The 15,369-nt window shown below is 38.6% G+C and overlaps 1 long non-coding RNA gene across 1 annotated transcript; it reads left to right on the top strand.

Annotated features, from left to right (window-relative positions):
* LOC107634455 lies at positions 3,964-6,104 on the top strand. The gene is made up of 4 exons (XR_001618911.2): positions 3,964-4,045; positions 4,680-4,799; positions 4,914-4,979; positions 6,069-6,104. It is a non-coding gene; the product is annotated as an uncharacterized LOC107634455 (long non-coding RNA).

Here is a 15,369-nt window from a genome sequence, read left to right as displayed (position 1 = left end):
TTTTTCCATCATCCATTCAGCAACAGACAGAGAACTCTGAACAAAATACCTCTAATTTAGCAAACTTAGTCTCTGATCTATCTAAGGCCACTATGAGTTTCATGAATGAAACAAGGTCCTCCATTAGAAATTTGGAAGCACAAGTGGGCCAGCTGAGTAATAGAATCACTGAAACCCCTCCTAGTACTCTCCCAAGCAATACAGAAGAGAATCCAAAAGGAGAGTGTAAGGCCATTGAATTAATTACCATGGCTGAACCTGTAAGGGAGGTTGAGGATGTGAATCCCAGTGAGGAAGACCTCCTGGGACGTCCAGTGATCAATAAGGAGTTTCCCTCTAAGGAACCAAAGGAATCTGAGACTCATCTAGAGACCATAGAGATTCCATTGAACCTCCTTATGCCATTCATGAGCTCTGATGAGTATTCCTCTTCTGAAGAGAATGAAGATGTTACTGAAGAGCAAGTTGCCAAGTTCATTGGTGCAATCAGGAAGCTGAATGCCAATTTATTTGATAATGAGACTTGGGGAGATGAACCTCCCCTGTTCACCAATGAACAAAATGCATTGGATCAACTGAGATTGCCTCAGAAGAAACAGGATCCTGGGAAGTTCTTAATACCTTGTACCATAGGCACCATGACCTTTGAGAAGGCTCTATGTGACCTTGGGTCAGGAATAAGCCTCGTGCCACTCTCTGTAATGGAGAAACTGGGAATCTTTGAGGTACAAGCTGCTAAAAGCTCATTAGAGATGGCAGACAATTCCAGAAAACAGGCTTATGGACAAGTAGAGGACATATTAGTAAAGGTTGAAGGCCTTTACATCCCTGCTGATTTCATAATCCTAGATACTGGGAAGGATGAGGGTGAATCCATCATCCTTGGAAGACCCTTCCTAGCCACAGCAAGAGCTGTGATTGATGTTAACAGAGGTGAACTAGTCCTTTAATTGAATGAGGACTCCCTTGAGTTTAAAATTCAAGGACATCCTTCTGCAAACATGGAAAAGAGGCACAGTAAGCTTCTCTCAAAACAGAGTCAACCAGAGCCCCCACAATCAAACTCTAAGTTTGGTGTTGAGAGGCCACATCCAAACTCTAAGTTTGGTGTTGAACTCCAATATCCAAACTCTAAGTTTGGTATTGGGAAGTCTCAACAATGCTCTGAACATCTGTGAGGCTCCATGAGAGCCCACTGTCAAGCTATTGACATTAAAGAAGCGCTTGTTGAGAGGCAACCCAATTTTTATTTATCTAATTTTATTTTTATTTTTATTGTTCTTTCATGTTTTATTAGGTTCATGATCATGTGGAGTCACAAAATAAATCAAAAAAATTAAAAACAGAATCAAAAAGAGCAGAAGAAAAATCACACCCTGGAGGACGGACTTACTGGCGTTTAAACGCCAGTAAGGAGCATTTGGCTGGCGTTCAACGCCAGAACAGAGCATGGATCTGGCGCTGAACGCCAGAAACAAGCATAGAACTGGCGTTCAACGCCAGAAACATGCTGCATCTGGGCGTTGAACGCCCAGAACAAGCATCAGTTCGGCGTTTAAACGCCAGAATTTCATGCAAAGGCATTTTACATGCCTAATTGGTGCAGGGATGTAAATCCTTGACACCTCAAGATCTGTGGACCTCACAGGATCATCTCAGGATCTGTGGACCCCACAGGATCCCCACTTTCCCTCCTCATAATCCAAGATTCTTCCACATCTTCTTCTTCTTCTATTCTTTCTTCTTTTGCTCGAGGGCGAGCAACATTCTAAGTTTGGTGTGGTTTTCCATAACCATTGATGGCATCTAAGGCCAGAAAAACCTCTAGAAAGAGGAAAGGGAAGACAAAAGCTTCAATCAAGGGTCTATAACTCAGTGGTAGAACATTTGACTGCAAATCAAGAGATCCCTGAGATACCTCAGGGGATACATTTTTCCCCACACAATGAGGAAGGGACATTTGACTGCAAATCAAGGGTCTATAGCTCAGTGGTAGAACATTTGACTGCAACTAAGGGTGGAACATCAAGAGCACTCCATCATCCTTCATGAAATTAGAGAAAATCAAAGAGCAATGAGGGAGGAGCAACAAAGACAAGGAAGAGACATAGAAGAGCTCAAGGACATCATTGGTTCCTCAAGAAGGAAACGCCACCATCACTAAGGTGGACTCATTCCTTGTTCTTAAATTTTCTCTTTTTCATTTTCTTTATGTTAAATGCGTATCTATGTTTGTGTCTTATTACATGATCAGTAGTATTTAGTAACTATGTCTTAAAGTCATGAATGTCCTATGAATCCATCACCTCTCATAAATAAAAAATGTTTTAATTTAAAAGAACAAGAAGTACATGAGTTTCGAATTTATCCTTGAACTTGGTTTAATTATATTGATGTGGTGACAATACTTTTTGTTTTCTGAATGAATGCTTGAACAGTGCATACACTACAAGAAAAATACCCATTCAGCCACACTTTTTTTAAGTTACATTTGAAAAGGGTAGCCTATTCATAGAATAGGCTACGCTTTTCTCAGTGTTGCCTTTTTTTTAGAGAAAAGGAAACACAATTCTGGCATCATTTGAAAAGTGTAGCCTTATATATTATAGAAATCACTTATAAAGCATAGCCGTATGTTAATATCTATGGGTCCACTTTTTGTATCAAAGAGAATGCTTTTTGACGGTAGCCTATTAGTTAAGTTTTGGGTGCGTTTCAAAAGTGATGCCTTCCCTCTTTTTCCCAATTGAAAACAAACTCACAACACTTAGTGAAATTTTTGTTCCCACCAAAGCTCATTATTCCCTTACTAAAACTCACAACACTTAGTGAATCACAGCGCCTTTATCCCCTATCTGGAACCACACGAACCACAGTGCCTTTGTTCCTTCCAAAGCTCATCACTCATCATCGCGAAGAACCCTCTCTGAAACCCTCTCTGAAATTTTTGTTATCACAGCGCCATTATCCCCTTTCTGAAACCCTCTCACCATCGCGAAGAACCACACACAACACTCACTTTCGCCACTAACCGTCGTTCCGCTTCGCCCTCCTGCACTGAGCTGCACCGCTCTCAGCATCATCATCTCTGCGCTTCTCATTGTCCTTCCCCTTTCAGTTTCTCCATTCTCGGTTTCTCACCGTCGCTGGTGATTGTCGCCACCCAGTAACCAGTCACCGCCAGTCACCGTCGATGTTGATCGTCGCTGTTGCTGCACTGACCATCGCTCTTCTTCGCCGTTCTTCTCATCATCGTCTTCTCTGTGCTCACATCGTTGAGTATGTATTTATTGATTTCTATTTGGTTCTGCAATTTCAGAGGTTTAGGGTTCTGATTTTAGGGGTTTTAATTTGGGGGTTTTAATCTGTGAAATATGGGTTTATGAATTGTGATTTGATAACATGCATGCTGTTGTTGATGAAGATGCGTGGTTTAACAGATTATTTTTTTGCCTGTTTTGTACTTATAAATAACTAACTCATTTAGGGGAAATTGTTTCTAATAACCTGTTATTTATTAAGAATTAGAATGCTCATGATAAGACACAAGTAAAAACTGGAAGAAGTTAGGGAAAAGAGTATTGGCTTTGACAACAACGATAAAAATTTTTGTTCATTGAAATATTAATTCAATTGGACACAAGGGAAAACTTAAGAAAAAATATTAATTCCCTTATGCTCATGATTACTGATTGTAGATCCTTCTTCACGGGGCATCTACCTGAGGGAGGCTACTGCTTTCCAACAATCTACTGAGGTGAGAGCATAATCAGCTTGTGCACCATTGATGATCAAAGCATATCTTTAGGTCAGATATTTGAAAAAACTATGATTTGAAAATGGATTAAAGATTGGAATGTGGGAAAAATACTACTAGACATGCTACTTTTGCATTTGTCTTTACCAGCTAGGTCTCAACTTGGACCAAGGGAAAGGAGCCGATAGAGTAACAGCACCAGAAGTAGGCTTCTTGAATCCACCGGAAGAGGCCTCCGGTAGCGGCAAGCACTTTCACGACGACGTCCTTGATGCCAGAGCTAAGAATGTAAACACCCTGTCCCTCTCTCTCTCTCTCACACTTTGCGTAACAGAAAATTAGCTCAAATGCATTCAATATTTGTTTTTTTTTTCAAGGCAGGGTTTTGAGTTCTGAACTGGAACTAAAATACAATTGCATGTGGTAGTTTTTTAACTAATTAGAATCACTTTCAAAATTCCTTGAAAATGAAGTTGTGAAAGAAAGCATGTTGTAGTTTTGAAAAAATAAAGAGCAAGGCAGGGTTATTCCATGGCTGTTATGGAAACCAAATTATTGTTTCAGGATGGTCATCTTTGGTTTTTCTTTTCCCCTTTATTCGAGGTCAGACAGCAGGGGGAAAAAACTTGTTGCAGTGTGTGCTTCAATGCTTCTTGATTTGAGCAACTAGCTATTGATAAACTCTGCACTTGTGCTGACTATTATTGTTGAATCATTGATGTAGGTGTTGACTTATAGGTGTAAGTTGGTGTTACAAATTTTGATGGAATGGTTTGAACATTTCAGGATTACGATTTAGTGCAAGTTTATTTACACCTTCTCCATACTGCTGTGATCACTAAGAGGCAGAGGAGGAGTTGCTGTTTTAGTTTCCTCACCCCCCTTATTTTGGCCCCCCTGATCATATGTAATCTTTTAACAGGTTTTTCATGGCCAACCAATGCCTACTACTATTCCGGCAGCTCCACATCCTCCAACAATGCGTCCTAGGGTGCGGGCTAGAAGAGGACAGGCTACAGACCCACACAACATAGCTGAACGGGTGAGCTTTGGGATATTTGCACAAATACATGCTGTCTGCTGGTTATGGTGTTAAAATTTAAAGACGGGGTGTTTATTTTGTAGCTCAGTTCTTCATGTTACATTATGGTTACAGTTGCGCAAAGAAAGAATAGCAGAAAGAATCAGGGCTCTACAAGAACTGGTTCCAAGTGTCAACAAGGTATGTAACTGCTCTAATGCAGTTTGTGATCCTCTTTAATATTAGCAATAGTGAAATAGTACAAAAGGAAAGGAATATTGTCTTGTTTAGCCAAAAAAGTGAGAAAAGATGGTGTATTATGTTGACATTTATAGAGATATATCTATTATCATCCCCCACTTTCCTTTCTGGCTTGAAATTGTAAATGATAATGCCACACTTTAGTTTATTATCAACTTGTGAATAAGTGTATTCATGTCTTTCTCCTAAAACAAAAATGGGTCTTTTCATGGTGTGCATTTTGCCATTTTGTCCGCATTGTAGGTATCGTTCATTCACTACTTCTTTAGCTCATTAGATCTCCACTAACACTATTGCCTATCATAGGTCTTATCTTTCTTTTTACAATATAAATACTAAAATAGATGTTATTACTTATATCAAGGGGTTGGTTTGCTTTTCTATATATGGCCTAAGAAACAATATCTTTTACTTTTCCTCCAATTTTTTGTCTTTCAATAGGAAGATTTGATAGAAAATACAATAGAAGGAAGTAGCCATTTTCATAGAAATATGGAGGATCTGTATTTGTTTTAGTCTTCTGGTCTTTTCCCTGTCAATATATTGTTCCAATAGATATGATATTTGCAGATATATATATAATGTAATTTATGTAGCGAATTGGCACCTTGAAAATTATTTTCATATAAATGAGTAAATGTGTTCTTTGGATTTAGAATATGGCATCTGCCTCTGGACCTATTGAGTTGTCAAATTAAGATTGTGCTTGTCCGCAACTCCACATATAGATTAAATCTCCTGATCCACTTTTCATGCAATTGTTTCATTGAGCATAAATAACAAAAACATGCTTGAAAAGGATAAAAAGAGGGATACCATGCCCACATATTTTGACTTGATGTGTACTAAATTTTTTATACTTCTTGAAGCTTGAAATTAATCTACTGGTTTCAGGGGATATTTCTTTTAATAATTTCTTTGAAGGTAGTTTTGCTCTGTTTGCATGACCGCCCTCTGTTTCATTAAAAAGACAATAACACTGAATTGTTCTAACATTTTTAATATTATTGTGCTTTTTCTCTTGATCAGACGGATAGAACTGTAATGTTAGATGAAATAATTGATCTGTATTTGTTTATTTCAGATACTGCACTTATTTAATTGATCTGTCCTATTTCTATCCAAGGAACAAGCTTTTTCCTTCTTCGATTCCGCCTGCTCTGCTCTTCTGCCCTGTGCTATCCGGTTCTGCCCTAATTTCCACCTTCTTCTAGGTTGTCTACTGGCAAAAATGGAAGCTGAAAAGCGTAGCCTTTGGTCCTGGACAGCATCAATTGAAAAGCGTAGCCTATTCCCAAACGCCAAAAGCGTAGCCCTTGGTGCAGAAAAGCGTAGCCTTTGAGAATAGGCAACGGCCAAATAGGAATCACCCCAAAAAGCGTAGCTGTAGCCTAAAAAGCGTAGCCGTAGCCTAAGACATCATTTTTTTTCACTTTTGGCTACACTTTTCAAGTGTACCTAAATGGGTGTTTTTCTTGTAGTGATATGTCTTTTGAAGTTGTTGTTTAAGAATGTTAAATATGTTGGCTCTTGAAAGAATAATGACAAGGAGACATGTTATTTGATAATCTGAAAAATCATAAAAATGATTCTTGAAGCAAGAAAAAGCAGTGAATACAAAAGCTTGCAGAAAAAAATAGAAAAAAAAATAGCAAAAAAAAAATAGAAAAAGAAAAAGCAAGCAAAAAAAGCCAAAAGCTCTTAAAACCAAAAGGCAAGAGCAAAAAGCCAATAACCCTTAAAACCAAAAGGCAAGGGTAAATAAAAAGGATCCCAAGGCAACTCTAAGTTCCTATAGATGCCAATCATTCTGAACCTCAATGGATAAAGTGAGATGCCAAAACTATTCAAGAGGCAAAAAGCTACAAGTCCCGCTCATCTGATTGGAGCTATGTTTCATTGATATTTTGCAATTTATAGTATATTCTCTTCTTTTTATCCTATTTGATTTTCAGTTGCTTGGGGACAAGCAACAATTTAAGTTTGGTGTTGTGATGAGCGGATAATTTATATGCTTTTTGGCATTGTTTTTTAGTATGTTTTTAGTAGGGATCTAGTTACTTTACTATGAGTTTGTGTGTTTTTCTGTGATTTCAGGCATTTTCTGGCTGAAATTGAGGGACTTGAGCAAAAATCAGATTCAGAGGTTGAAGAAGGACTGCTGATGCTGTTGGATTCTGACCTCTCTGCACTCAAAGTGGATTTTCTAGAGCTACAGAACTCAAAATGGCGTGCTTTCAATTGCATTGGAAAGTAGACATCTAGGGCTTTCCAGATATATATAATAGTCCATACTTTGGCCGAGTTTAGACGACGCAAAAGGGCATTGAACGCCAGTTCTACGCTGCAGTCTGGAGTTAAACGCCAGAAACACGTCACGAACCAGAGTTGAACGCCAGAAACACGTTACAAACTGGCGTTCAACTCCAAGAATGACCTCTCCACGTGTAAACTTCAAGCTCAGCCCAAGCACAAACCAAGTGGGCCCCGGAAGTGGATTTATGCATCAATTACTTACTTCTGTAAACCCTAGTAACTAGTTTATTATAAATAGGACTTTTTACTATTGTATTAGAGATCTTTGGAAGATCTTCGGATCATCTTATGATTTTTAGTTCATCTTTGAATCATATTGACCACGTTTGGGGGCTGGCCATTCGGCCATGCCTGAACCTTTCACTTATGTATTTTCAACGGTAGAGTTTCTACACCCCATAGATTAAGGTGTGGAGCTCTGCTGTTCCTCACGAATTAATGCAAAGTACTACTGTTTCTCTATTCAACTCAACTTATTCCGCTTCTAAGATATTCATTCGCAATTCAATATGAATGTGATGAACGTGACAATCATCATCATTCCCATACGAATGCGTGCCTGACAACCACTTTCGTTCCACCTTAGATTGGATAATTATCTCTTGGATCTCTTAATTAGAATATTTGTGGTATAAGCTAGATTGATGGCGGCATTCATGAGAATCCAGAAAGTCTAAACCTTGTCTGTTCAATTATCACTTTCACATTCTTATGCAGTACCTCTTTCTTTCTCTATTCAATTATACTATACGAATTCAATCATACTATACAAACTTTACATCTTTCACTTTTATAAAATCTTAGCTCAAACCATTTCTCTTTATCATATTACTCCTTTCTCTTTATATCTCTTTACATTTCTCTGATTACTCTTTCTTCTGTATCTATATCACTCTTTTTCTCTTTATCTCTTTACTTTACTCTGGTTACTCTGTGCTTTATGTTTCTTTACTCTACTCTGATTACTCTGTTCTCTGTCTCTCTCTACTCTGCTCTGATTTTTCTGTTTAACGTATGTATTTAAAGCTTATGTAAATTTCGGTATGAATAGTTAGTCTGTCCCAAGTATAGGTTTATTATGTCTATACTGAAATAGTTTAACTTTTCATATAATACCTAAACCTGGTCATAACTCAAGGACTAACTATGTTGCCCTAGTTCGTTCACTAATCTCTGTCTGTTTTTCTGTCATTAAAACTTTACAGACTTTTTCTTCGATTCTTATCTTTTCTTCAACTTTTTATCTTTCATTTATCTTTGCCTCACTAATATGTTCTTACCACTCCCTAAGTGTTTTATGAAGGTAATTATGAGACTCTGTACTTAAAGTTGTCTTTCTAAAGCTTTTACGGAAAATTACCTTTTCCGCATTATTTTATTATTTTTATTAAAATATTAGGAAGATGAGATGATCATTTTGGTGAAATCGGAGTTTTGATTTGAGTTTTGGTTCAGAAGAAATCAAGCTTTGAAGATTAAGTGTTCATGAAGTTTTGGGGGTGTCTTGGGGGTGTAAGGTGATTTGTGATTGGTTGGCTTGGAGGTGGGTTAAAATAATATTAAAATATCTCTGGTGTATAACTACTAAAACTAGGTGTATCGGAACACTTGTAAAAACATCTCTAAAAATTATTTTCTGAGCTACTAGCATAAATGACACTAATAACATATTTATTATGAGAATAAAATATGTATAATGAGACCTTAGCATTGCTAAAGTCATCAGAGAGTGCTGGTGCTAAGCTGGGCCAGTAAATTTTGAACCCGATTAAACCGATTTCCTGTTTTTAACTAAAACAGACCATGTAACCTTATAATATCATTCAAGCATCTTCTAATACTAATATAATGATAATATTATACTATTATCTCTCTTCTCTCATGAGTCGAGTCCGGTTCGTCAAACTAAGACTATTTACGAAAACTACAATTAGAACTCTTAACCGATACGGTTCAAAAACTAGGTTCTTCGCGATTGTGTTGTCGGGCTTGTCTCAACTAAGGTCCTAAGTTAAAGATAATATAATGACAATGAGGATTGAGATGCTTGATGATACATCAGAGGTGTTCCCTTTACTGATCTTCCGGAGAAATCCGTACTTTCAGAAAAGATCTCATGTACTCGAAAATCAGGGTTGTTACAAAAATCAACAAAACCACAACCAGGGTTGTTACAACAAGCCTTATTCATCAAATCAGCATTTCAACCACAACCCCAACAATCAAACAGGGAACCATAGACCCTACCACAACTCACAAAACACATCATACCATAGTAACCAACCCACACACAACAACCTCAATCATGATACACCATCCTCAACTATGCAACCATGTGAGATCAAGACCAACTTTGAGAGAATGGAAGCTGCAATAGCACAACTGTCCTCACAAATTACAGGAGCAGTCTCCACCCTCATGGAAAGACAAGCACAAACTGACAGAAGGATAGATGCTAATCAAGAGGAATACAGGTCAAATCTGAAAAATCAAGGCGCAGCAATCTCAAAGTTGGAAGCATAAGTGGGGATTTTGTCCAAGAAAATACCACTTCCCACACACACATTTCCTAGTGATACCATGGCTAACCCAAGAGGGGAATGCAAAGCCATTACTCTAAGAAGTGGGAAGGTTGTGATGCATGGAAACTTGTCTTTCAACAATTTCCCTCAGCAAGTATACCGAATTGTCGTCAAGTAAAAACTCACAAGAGAGTGAGGTCGAATCCCATAGGGATTGATTGGTCAATCAACTTTAATTAGAGGAATGTTCTAGTTGAGCTAAGCAGAATTTGATGTGAGAGTTACAGGAAATTAAATGGTGGGAAAGTAAATAGCAGAAAATGTAAATACTGGAAATAAAGAGCTGAATGTAAATGGCGGAAAGTAAATTATAGAATGTTAGATGGGGATTTGGGAAGATGAGCATAAAAGTAAATTGTAGAAATTAAAGAGAATGGGTGAGATCAGAAATGGGGAAGTCGTTGGGTTTAGGAGATGTTGCATTCTCCGGATCAAGTTCATTTTCATCTCTTCCTCAATCAATGCATTTATTGATCTCCTTGGTAATCTTAAGTGATTGAATTCCAATTCCTTGGTAATTCAATCTCTTAAATCTTGATCAATAGCCAATTCCTTGGTCCAATTGCTCATAAGAAGAGATGAAGTATGGTCACTAATTATACCACATGTATTTCCAAATCAAAGTGTTGGTAGGATTATATGTCACTATATCCATCCAAACCCCAATTTGGTCCAACATGAGAAAGTATTTCTAGCATGATCTCTTCATTCCTCTTCCAAGGTTCTGATGAGATCCAAGTATGAATAGCTTCTTTTCCAAGACAACCATCCAATTGGATAAAGATTGAAAGCTTTCTAGTTAAATCAAGAGAAAAGAAAGAAGAAGAATAATAAAAACTATTATTGATCCATCAAATTACAACAGAGCTCCCTAACCCAATGAAAGGGGTTTAGTTGTTCATAGCTCTGGGAATGGAAAACAAAAATAGAGAATGCATTCTGAAAGTAAAACTAGAAGTTGAAGAGAAAGTAAAATTATACAGAGAGTGGTTCTCCCAGTCCAAAAGCTTCCCTCTAGTTCAAAACTACTCCTATATATACTACTCTTCTGCTCTTCTAGTTGGCTCTTCAAGTCTTGGGTATAGGCCTTTGGATTTTAAGTTGAAGCAGTTTGGAGTCTTCAGTGGGCTCAGCTTTACTTGCAGAGAAAGTGTGAAGTAGGCATGGATTTTAGCTAGGACGTTAGTGGTGTTAATGTTTAAGTGAAAATGTGGGTTCGAGAATGTTAGTGACAATCACCTTTTTCACTAACATTTCTAGCCCAAGATGGTTCACGTTAACTTCAACGTTAGTGGCACTTAACGTTATTGGAGTTTACCTTTTTCAATAATGTTGCTCTTAGCCCCCTTTTCTCACGTTAGAGTCCACGTTAGTATAACTAACATGGATCTTAACGTGGGCATGCCTTAGCCTAGAGAGCGTTAGTGACACTTACCTTTGTCACTAACGCTCCAATCACCCCTTCTTCCCACGTTAGAGTTCACGTTACTTAGGTTAACGTGACTTCTAACGTGGTAGTAATAGCCATCTCCAACGTTAGTGACAAAGGTGAGTGTCACTAACGTTGGCTCATCATTCCTTTCCTCTACGTTAGCTTCCACGTTAATGCAATTAACGTGGCAACTAACGTGGCTACTAGTGGCTTAGTCCAACGTTAGTGACAAAGGTGAGTGTCACTAACATTGGCACTTCTTTGTTCCTTCCACATTAGAACTCACGTTAATGTACTTAACGTGACTCTTAACGTGGCTAGGTGTGCCCCTTTTTCCAACGTTAGTGGCATTCACTTTTACCACTAACGTTGGAGCTTTACTTCCTTCCACGTTAGCTTTCACGTTAACGTAGTTAACGTGGCAACTAACATGGGCTATGATGGCTCACGAAGGCATTATTGGCGATCACTTTTCTCATTAACGTTGCAAGCTAGCTCCCATTCCACGTTAGTGGTCACGTTAGTTAGACTAACGTGACTACTAACGTGGCTCTTCCTTGCTTCCTTTGTCCTGAAATCAAGCAAATAAAGTGCATCAAAGCTAGGTTCTAACCCATGAGATCATGCATCATTCATTTTATCATTCAATTCATGCATAATTCTCATAAAATCATATAAAATTCATAATGTTTGCTTGAATCAATATGTAAGTGATTATTTACCCAAAACTTGCTTATTTCCTAAGAAAGTGCATGAAACTACCCTAAAACAATAAAGAAAAGGTCAGTGAAACTGGCCAAAATGCACTAGCATCACAACACCAAACTTAAAGCTTGCTTGTCCCTAAGCAGGTACTGGAACAAGAAAATGATGAATGAAATGACAAGAGAAATGAATCATTATTGTGGAAGTCATGTCCTTGGTTTTATGGGGGTTTATGCATAGAAACTTAGGTTCATTCCTTTATTGGCTTTCAGACCTTTACCATGCCCTAGAATACTCACTTGATTGCACCCTATGAGACTTTTATTTATTGATCCTTTTTTTTCTTTTCAGGGTTTGATTGTGTTCTTTAGACTAGGTGCTTTGTAAGGGAGCGACTCTTTAAGATAAGCTTTCAGACAGCACTCCCGAACCAGTTGGTCCAAGGTGCTAGGTGTTAAGACACCCCTAAGGACTTACTCCCTCAAGTCTCTTTCCCCCATACATTTACACTACAGGCACATGGTTTGTTATTTTTATTCTTGAGACCTTGGTGTCTAGCACCTCTTTGGGTTACTAAGTGCTCTGTAGCAAGGGTTACTCTTGATAGTGGACTTTCAGCTGATAATCCCGGGTTAGCTAACCCAAGTTACCAAGTGATAAGGCACCCCTGAGAGCTTATTCATCCAAGTATATCCCTTGCACAGGAGCACCACAGACACATGCCTTAAGATTTAACCCTTGGTGCCTAGCCTTATTTCTTACTCTTTTTCTTTATTTCTCAACTTTCATTTTTCTTTCCCCTTTTCTTATTAGGATCTTGTTATGTAGCTAGTCTCATGGGGTGTGTTTCAAGCATATGATTCAGGACAGATAGTTGCCTTCCTACCTTGTTGGTGAACCAACTTAGCTAATCTATTACCACACCACAAACTTAGGAACTTACTCCACAATATGAACCTCACTCTGGTTTTTCATAGCATACATTCTCTTTTTATTTGATTCAAAAGGACAAGCATACAAGTAAGCAAGGTGAAAATGCAGCAGATCATTTGGCACAGCTAGCATAGACCTAAGCAGTAAAAACTTAAAGGCAGAATTTAAAATCCTAAATTACCATGGAAGCATGTTCTATTTCATACATGATTTTCCTTATTTAAAACTTGAAAAAGATGGAACAAAAGGGGAACTCCACCACCTTTTACTCATGGGGTTGCTCATGCTCTCCCTCTTCTTTGTCCTCTTTGTGTTTTTCTTGAATGCTTGAACTCCCACTTCCCTCGCCTTTTCTAATCAACTTTTTCCAGAAGCCAGCATCTTCCATCTTTTTTTTTAATGTTTCCTTCTGTTGTTTCACCTTCCTTTCCTCTTGTTCTGTTAGATCTTTTTGGACTGTATCATACCTAGGGTTTGCAGAGTGCAAATTATGCATATGCCTAGACATATAGTTCAACTTGGCTTGAGTGTTTATGTTGAACTCTTCCCTATGTAGTTATCGTCCCTCATTGAGCACGCAACTCATTGAATGCTTTTGTTTGAGCTAGCTGACGTTGGTTGAGTTCTTGAAGGTGTTTGTCTTGACGTTCTTGCCTTTCAATCACTTGATTGATGGCTTGAGTGAGCTGGGAGTATTGCTCCTGTTGCTGCTCCATTTGTTGCTTCTGCCACTCCCTCTGCTGACCTATCCAATTAGAGAGCAGTTCTTCTTGACGATCCATCCTTTGAGCTTGAATTTGCAGTTGTTGTTCTTGTCCCTCCATATAACTCCTTGCTAGCTCCTCAATGGCTCCGTGAATGTTTTCAAGTTTATATTAGTTGGATCATAGTACTCTTCTTGCTGGTATTCTTCTTGATGAGATTCTTCTCGGTGATGTCCCTCTTGTGATGTTCTTTTCCCTATTTGAGGCCTTCTTTGTTGTTGGGCGGGTGCCACATAAGTTATATGCTGTAGTGTAACTGACCTCCTAGGGTTTACCCAACTTGGATTGCTGTCTTCGAAGACTACCTTGGCTTTCGTACATAGTCTAAGGATGGTGCTGGGGTACCAAAGTCTAGCACCCGGATCATTCTTCTCGGCTGACTCTTGAATCCCCTCAGCTATAATCTCGTGCACATTGATGCCTCCACCTTTATTAAGCAATGTACCATAGTAGCTCGAGTAGTGTTAACCTCAGAATTGTTCGCAGCTGGGAGGATAGATCTCCTCACGAGCTCAAACCATCCCTTGGCTTCCGGGATGAGGTCTTCTCTCCTGATGAACCGGGGTCTCCTATCCGAATATCTTTCCCAATCAGATCCTATAACACACATATCATTCACAATTTCTTCAAGTTCATCATTGTGGGGCCATTACTTATTCTTACATGATAACTGGGCTCATCAAAATGTGGCGATTTCAGCTGAAGAGTCCTTGTTATGGCATTGGGGCTGACGTCCACCTCTGTTCCTCTAACATAACTTTTGAAGGTGGGGGCCTTGGTTTTGTCTTCTCTGACCATATTTGCATAGAATTCTTTGATGAGGTTTGCATTTATCTTTGCTTCTGGGTTCGTGAGCCTTTGCCAACCCCTGTATTCAATCTTCTCTCGAATCTGTGGGCACTCATCCTCGTTGAACTGAAATGTTAACTCAGACAATATCTTTTTGAGCTTTATCCGTTTAAATTCGAGTTCATGGAATGCAGTTTTGAATCTCCCTTCATCGAAAGGGATGCTCACCACCAGTTCCTTCCTCTTTTGCCTCTTTGAGCTCGATAATGCCATGAGTAGGAGTTGATATATGAAGGTGTAAAGGGTGTAGATAATGGGCTTTGGCCGGTTAAGATGGGGTGTAGTGAAGGGAATGAGTGAGAGTGTTTTTGATGGGTAAAAAGGGAGTTGGGTGCCGAGAGTGGGAAGTGTAAAGGATGAAAATTGGAATGTGAAAGGGAGTATGGAATAAGAACCTCTTATATAGAGAAGTGGTGAGTAGATGAAAGGTGTGGATTAAATGTGTAGGCCTATGATGAACGGATGGGGTTTAGTATGGGATAGGCACAAGGATCATCAACTTTATGATGGGGTTGGTTCAGTTTCCAAGCGTGTTCTTCTTCCAATGTTGCATGGCAACATTTCTCAATGCATTCCCCTTGAAGACACGTGTATAGTCCTCTTCTTTTGAAGTGGCCGAAACCCTTCCTCCTTCAATTATCCCATCAATTTTCCTACAAAACAAAAGAAATGTGATTAATAAATTTGTGGATAGTGGCGGCAAAATTTAAAAGGAAAGAATAACTACTTTTTAAAATTTTTGTTTCTAA

Source organism: Arachis ipaensis, chromosome B03 (genome assembly GCF_000816755.2).
Source record: "Arachis ipaensis cultivar K30076 chromosome B03, Araip1.1, whole genome shotgun sequence".
Lineage (NCBI taxonomy): Eukaryota > Viridiplantae > Streptophyta > Magnoliopsida > Fabales > Fabaceae > Arachis > Arachis ipaensis.
This window is presented reverse-complemented; position numbering and strand designations above follow the sequence as displayed.